Here is a 7,273-nt window from a genome sequence, read left to right as displayed (position 1 = left end):
TAGACTAGTAGTAAGAGATTGCACCCCAGTTTATGAACGGCATGTAACTAGGATATCATAAACATAGATGAGAACATAGAGTGCAGAAGTAGAAGAAGCCTTGTAGAAAAAATAAATATTAGTTTTGAAAGAAACAAACCCCTGAGAAACAAGAAACTAACTCAATCTTTCAAACAAAGATCTTGGAGCCTGCATAAGACCATGCAAAAACTTCTTTAAAACAAGACATGATGTGGCGCCCCAACCTAATCACCTGCTTAGATAATAGAATTACAATCTAAATGAAGCATCTAATCTAGATTATTGTTTATAAGGAACATGATTACATAAACTAATTCGAACCGCTAACCCAAACACTCTCATATTCATAATTATAATCTATCGAATGTTATAAATAAAATATTGTGTTGTTTCACAGTTAAAGGGAAAATACATACATAAAAGTTACACAAAATCTCTAACGTCGATAAAGCCTTAAGCTACGAAAATGAAAGTCTTCTCGTGCAATATCTCTTCGGGTTACTGAAAAACTGAAGAGTGAGCACATCATCCCGAAGGATGCTCAGTGGAAACATACATATTTCTCAAGTAATAAGATAAATAATTAAAGCACGAAAGTAAAAGAAACAATAAACACCTTTTACACGCAACAATCTGCACATAACACAACAACCGGCGCAACGTGCATACGAATAGTTTCCCCCAGATTTCAATATGTATACATAATATTGCCAATACCGCTAATAAATAATATTGTAAATACCACTAACAATCTACAAATAATATTTCAAATACCGCTAATAGATAATATAGCAAATTCCGCTAATAGGATACACATAGGATACACAACCATATTTATGAAAAATCATCTCCAACCAATTGATGTGGGGATGAGGTGGCAAAAAAAATTGTTAGACATCCTGTAGGTGAACCTCTAGTTTTAGACATTCACTTAGAGGATGTCTTTCTATCCTAGTCACACTTTTCTTAATGAAAATCAATGAACACACTTAATAAAAATCAATGACATAATAATGGAAATAATTTTAACAAATTATATACCTACAAATAAGTAAAGAATTATAAAACAATCTAACGGGTTGGAGACAAAATTTATTTTTTCCTAGTATTTAGGATTTTATACCTTGAAGATGTCTAAAAAGTGATGCCACCTACGAAACATTCATATTCACCATTGGAGAAGCTCTTAGCGAGAATCTTTGGGGAATCACAAACACTTCTCGCTGGGGAACTACACCATGCATCTCACACCGCATATGAATCATGGTTCTGAAATTACTATTATGACGATATTGGAAATAAACAATCAAGCACAATATGCATTCGTCTAACTTTCCCCCATATACCGGTATTGTATATATAATATTGTCAATTCTACTAATAAAATAATAGTGCAAATACCACTAATAAATACCATAAGATAATATTTCCAATTTCGTTAATAAATAATATTGTCAATCCCACTAATAATGACATAGCAAGGAACTGTGATGAAACACAGACATTCCTCGCGGGGAAAATATAGACAACACATATTATACAACATACTCATTCATAAGATCCCAAGTGCCCGGATCAACCGAAAGCTCAATTCTATCTGAACTGCTCATTTTCTTACACAAAAATATGATTATAAGTAGAAAAGCCACATCATGCTCGCCTACAGAAGGTAAACTTAATGATCATAAAAAGGAATATAAGTTCCCACCTGTTTTGATGAGAAGCCGTGCCTACCTCTAAAATCCACCGTCCACTGGTTCATCCTTTGAGTCAATCGTTGTTAAAGAATAATTGTTAATCATACAAGCACTCTTAGAGATTAACCAAAAGGCTCTTACAAGGCTCATAACATAGTTTCATACAAGTCTCTAGTTATAATCTTAGTGAACTATCTGATGGTTTTAAGCCCATTAATGGATTTACACCTTTTCATTGTCTAAAGGTTTACTAACTCAATTGGATTGGTCCTCTAGTCCATTAGATAAGTCTTAAGAATATCTACAACTTTGTAGAAGCAACCAAAGGTCAATTTGGACCATAAATGTTCAATTCATCAAAATAGGAAAACTAGGCTTAAGCCCATGTCCACTAAACATGGCTATTAACTAAGGCCTGGTCAATCTGGTCAACTGACAGTAACTAACGGTCCAATAAGTCAATTAATAGTCAACATCTAGAGTCAAAGTCCAGGTTAAATGGTCAAGTGAGTCAAATCGGTCAAGGTCCACTGAGTCAAGTCTGGTCAGTCCTGGTCAATGAGTTAACTCAATCAGATACACTAAGCCAGGTAAACTGAGGATGTCTAACAGGCCTAACTCAAGATTCAAAAGTTCATACAATTCAATTCCAACAGTACGACTTTAACAACTTCTAACTGAAATGCCCCTAACAACAACTTTACTGCAATCTAATCCTCGTTAACTCATATTGTCACTACATCTCCAACCCAACAACACAGCACAACGACATTAAATATCTTACATACTCATTTCAACTCTTACAATATGTGAAATCAAGTTCCAAGCCATAGGTGGTTCAAAATCAGACGGACATTCTTCCATAACCTCTTAACATCATAGTTAACTAACGTCCATCAAAACTAACCATGATCGTACAAAAAATATCCACAACAAAACCGCCAACTACACTGTCAGTTCATCTCAAAGATAATTGGGATGCAATCAAAACATCTCCACTTCTAACTGCACTCAAGTGATAAACACATTTTTGTGTCTAAGTTGTCCTCAATTTTCTGTATTGTTGGTACTCGATTTTGTACTTATTATGGTGTTTTGTGTGTTTGTAGGTATTTTTGAGGAATAAACATTTTTGGAAAATTCGGCTCGAAAAGTTGTTAAAGGCACCCCCAGGAGGACAACTGCTAAACAGACTCTCAGTTTGGATAAGGGGCACCCAATTGATAAGGGGCATCTTCTTTATTATTTATAACCAACTGCTAATCACACCACATCATTGGAAAAGGGGAAACCCTTCTTCATCGCTTAAACTTTTAAAATGGCGGGAAAATAGTACAGATTACTGCGTAATTTTCTGTTGGATTTTTGGAGGGGTTTCAGTGAGACTCAACCACCGGTTTCGATTGATATGAACATGATATGCCAAAACAATGCTGGTATGGGTGTTAGGATAAGTTAAGTTGGGCTGGATAATGATTGGGAAGAGAACAAGGGAGTACATGCCCGAAGAAGAAAATCACGGGATTGCAGCGAGTTTAGACGTGTGATGCTCGTGTTTGGATAGATAATTGTCCATGAAGAAGCGTGTAGGAGTTAAATAAGGAAAATTCAACAGCTGTAAACGCGTGAAAAGGCTAAAAATAGGAAATTATTCTCGTGGAGATAAAAGTCATTGACGGAGGATTTTTGAATTGAGTGTCGAGATTACTTGTGCCTGCTGAGTATAAATTGGGAGTCATATAGAAGGGATAAAGAGTTTGGGAGCGAAGATAGTGATATAAATTAAGTTACAAAATTTTTTTTCTGCTGCTTCTGTGAAGAACACGAAGAACATAGGATGCAAAAGATTGTCGTAAAAACCCGTTGCCTTTTTGCGGTTTTGCAACAGTCTTCAGCAACAGATGAACAGTGACAACAACATGTATCCTATATTGTAACAGTGTTTGCAATAATTCTGAAGCGTTGCAAATATCCGGGTTTAATCCTTTTCTCTATATTTCATCTTTGTAACACATTTTTTGAGCATAAATAAATATCTTGAGAGAGTTTACACCATGATGAGCGAGACCCAATCCTTGGGGCAATGGAGGAAGCCGTTGTTTCGGTAAACGTGATACATTTCTACTTTTAATTAATCATAACAACTCTATGATGATTTTTGTATTGAACTCAAAATTGATTATATGATTTTGAATAGTTAGGTGTATTTTCTCTTGATAGAATATGCTTGCTTTAGGGTTTTGATATTCTATGTTTGGATTAAAATCTATTCTTTTGAAAATCTACATGTCTAGGCAATACTACTAGAATCAATTTGAATGTTGAGTTGCATAATTATTGTTTTATTAAATCACTAATATCGACCAATAGTGGAATCCTATCTCCAGTCTCTCCATAATTTTCACAACACCTTGTTATTTGAGTTTATTGTTTTCATTTATAAAATTTAAGTCTAAAAAATAAGCTTTCACAAGTATTAACGAACCTACTACTACAACATCATTGTAAAAAATTTCATCATCAAGTTCATTTCAATATCAGCAGATTCAAACAACACCTGTCCTAACATACATCTAGAATATTCATTCAATACCAATTCAGTTCCATACTGCACTTTTAACACAATCATCACTCTCGGCTCCTCCTTGTTCTCACCAGTTCAGCATCATCACCAATACCTTTTCATATCCAGTCACTTCACCACTAGTTTACTCCATAACTATCCAAACACCACCACTTACAATTTTAAAACATGTTCATCAAATCAAGCCATGTTCTCAAATCACCTCATATTAATTCAAGTTCTTTGCCTCAACACTTAACAAAGCTCGCCAACAGTCCACTGATTTCATTCATTAACTCCATTCACACACTACAATAACATTCAGTCACTTCAGCTGAAAAAACAATCAATCCCACAACCCATCTCCCTTTTCTGTCATTATCAACTGCAGTTGAGCATTAACACCACCATGTCACCACCTGCACCTGCAACAGTTCATACATAATCTTCAACTTTAACTCTTTATTAGACTAGTATTCTTCAGGATTGTATCTTCAAACACCAAAATCTCATTACTAACTTCAACTACATCCCTTTACCACAACCTCTGCACATTCTAAACTTAAGTTCAATTAACTCTATCTTCTCCACTTAACCACTCCCAACTTCAACATCCCAGAGAAACTTGTAACTCAGCTGGAATTCAAATTCATAGGCCTTACACACTCAATCATCAATCACATACACATTCAAACTACAACTGTTACAACCTTTCTCCACCAGCTCCATTAGCTTCAATAATAACTCAAACACAGAACCTCCATTCTAATGAACTGAAATCTCAGAATCACCATAACCACAATCAATTCACGTTACTATCTTCACCCTTTCTAATTCATTACATCCTGTAAATACGTCCATCAGTTCCATTAGTTTCAGCTCAATTCTACAATCCTAATTTCTGATTTGATTAACTGAGAAACTAAAATTAAACCCTACATAATCATCTTAACTTCAATTAACAATAAACCCACTCTAAAACAATCAAATCATAACAATTTCATAAAGGAATTTCACTAAATTAGAAACCCATATTAAAACCCTTGATTTACCTTTTTCCGTTGAGTTTGAATTCGATAGTCAATCAACACCATTATAATCATCACTTTCAGCAACCCAACCTTAATCATTCTCCTCTTGTTGTCGATTTCATCTTCACAATACTTCAAAACCAACTGCAGAAACCCTAATTCTAGACTTACAGCAGCGACCACTCCTTATTCTCCCGAGTTCAACTAACATCAATACCATCACCAACAATTAGTTCTTAAAGTTTCCCCTAAGTTTCAGATCTCACAGACACACAAACATCTCACAGAATCATCAGAGCTGAAGAACAGGGGAAAGGAAAGAAAAAAAAAAGAGAAGAGAAGAAAATGAATTCTTCTTCGATCGGTCTAGGGATAAACCCAAGAAATATTACTGAGGCGACCAAAAGATTTGATAAGGGCATCCAAGTCGGTTTATATCAAAATTTATATTTTGCTCTTTATACTCATTTGATGATATCTTCTCAGTCCGGTATCCGAATTACACATTCGAGTTGTCCATTTCGCATAACTTTTCGATACCTATTCAATGATACTAGTTTCATATCTAAATCGTTGTTATATTAATTCTTATTAGTTAATGCTCATATCTAATTACTCGAGTCATTATTGGCTAATTGGTCTCTTAATCATCGCTAGACCAGTCAAATAGCGTTGACGAGCTTGAAGGTCCTTACACATGAGTCATGAGTGGGATTATGAGCATCTACAGAACCAGGAGGGTGCTGCATATATACCTCTTCAATGATAAATCCGTGAAGAAAAGAATTTTTAACATCAGACTGTCTAATAGACCATCCTTGGAACAAAGCAATGGACAACATTAGCCAGATGGTGGTTGTCATAACCACATGATTGAAAGTATCCTGATAATCAATACTAGATTTACATCGCTCAAAAGAAAAATCTACATTTTTTTTAATTCTGAAAATCCACTTACATTCCATACATTAATATCAGGTGTTACAACACTGCTCGTTCGAACTCGCAAGCGTTGATATATCAATATTATTTGTCAAGTCCAGTTGTCAAAACTATAAGTCTTGATTTTTAGTCTACATATAGCTAAGTCTCGGATATGATAGAAAGTCTAGTTGAGCCTAGACTTCATGGCATTCATCGATTGAAGACGAAGAACTATCAAGAGGAACTTGTGGAACTTCTTCGAAAAAATGTATGTGGAGACTTGAACTCATCTTTCACTTGAAAAGTCCATTTTACTCTATCTTCTTGTTAAGACACATTCGTTTAGCTATGTAGGTTTCTTTTATGCACAATTGATATTTTGAGCTGAGTTTTAACTCGCTTACATATTTCTCGAAATATGTGTTGGTAAGCTTTTAGCTTCAAAAAAGTTCATCTTGCATACTTCACGAAAGTCAAAAGATGGTCATATGAAAATTGCTAGGTGATGTGACTCGGAATGTTTCATGATTGATCATAATTTCGATTATCTAAAAATTGTTTGATACTTTAGTTCGTGGTAAACAACTATTGTGGTCCTATGAGAATGTTTCAGTAATTGAAAAGGAGAATAGAACATATATTGGTTTACATAGTGTGCGTACTTGTATGTATGTAATCCATGTCTGGGACCATTGTAGACATGGATTACACACATGGAAGCATGCACACTATGTAAACCAATAGGTGTTCTATTCTCCTTTTTAATTACTGAAACATTCTCATAGGACCACGATAGTTTTTTACCACGAACTAAAGTATTAAAGCAATTTTCAGATAATTGAAATTGTGATCAATCATGAAACATTCCGAGTCACATAGCTTGGAAATTTACGTATGATCATCTTTTGACTTTCGTCAAATATGCAAGATGAACTTGGTTAAAGATAAAAGCTTACCAACACATATTTCGAGAAATATATAAGCGAGTTAAAACTTAGCTCGAAATATCAATTGTGCATAAAAGAAATCTATATAGC

This window comes from Papaver somniferum, unplaced genomic scaffold, assembly GCF_003573695.1.
Source record: "Papaver somniferum cultivar HN1 unplaced genomic scaffold, ASM357369v1 unplaced-scaffold_158, whole genome shotgun sequence".
NCBI lineage: Eukaryota > Viridiplantae > Streptophyta > Magnoliopsida > Ranunculales > Papaveraceae > Papaver > Papaver somniferum.
This window is presented reverse-complemented; position numbering follows the sequence as displayed.